This window comes from Gadus chalcogrammus, chromosome 23 (assembly GCF_026213295.1).
Source record: "Gadus chalcogrammus isolate NIFS_2021 chromosome 23, NIFS_Gcha_1.0, whole genome shotgun sequence".
In the NCBI taxonomy this organism is placed as follows: domain Eukaryota; kingdom Metazoa; phylum Chordata; class Actinopteri; order Gadiformes; family Gadidae; genus Gadus; species Gadus chalcogrammus.
This window is the reverse complement of record NC_079434.1, coordinates 17,125,430-17,126,104: the sequence shown is the minus strand read 5'-3', so window position 1 is coordinate 17,126,104 and position 675 is coordinate 17,125,430.

Below are 675 nucleotides of genomic sequence, written 5' to 3'. Positions count from 1 at the left end.
TCGAAACCTCACCCATCCCACAACGGGAAACTGCCAGGCAACGGTCCACTTCATGGCGTCCGTATGGGTTTGTATGCGGTATATGTGTGTGTGTGTGTGTGTGTGTGTGTGTGTGTGTGTGTGTGTGTGTGTGTGTGTGTGTGTGTGTGTGTGTGTGTGTGTGTGTGTGTGTGTGTGTGTGTGTGTGTGTGTTCGATGTGTGTGTGTGTAAGATTGTGTGTATGTATGTGTGTGTGTGTGTGTGTGTTTGTATGCGGCATGTGTGTGCGTGGGGGCGCGTGCGTGTGTGTGTGTGCGCGTGTGTGTCTGATAGGGTTTAGCCCATACTGACATCTCGGCAGTTACCATGGATGTAGAACGCAGCAACACATTGGAAGTGTCCTGTCTTAAGCAATATTTCTTGACAAGATTAAAATCTGAGCTTAACTTTATTAATTTGATTATTTGGTGCCTCTTAATAATGTAGCAGACAAAAAATGGACAAAATCTGCTACACCTTGCTGACATATGTGGTGTGTCGTGGCAAGGGTGCTTTATTTACAACATGTATTGTTCGTATGTGGATGTTGCTTGAATATGATACAAGCGAGACACATCGGGCATTATTATTTTATATATTTATTGGACCATGTACACAAAAAACAATTATTTTAACATGGTGCGAAAATATTAATG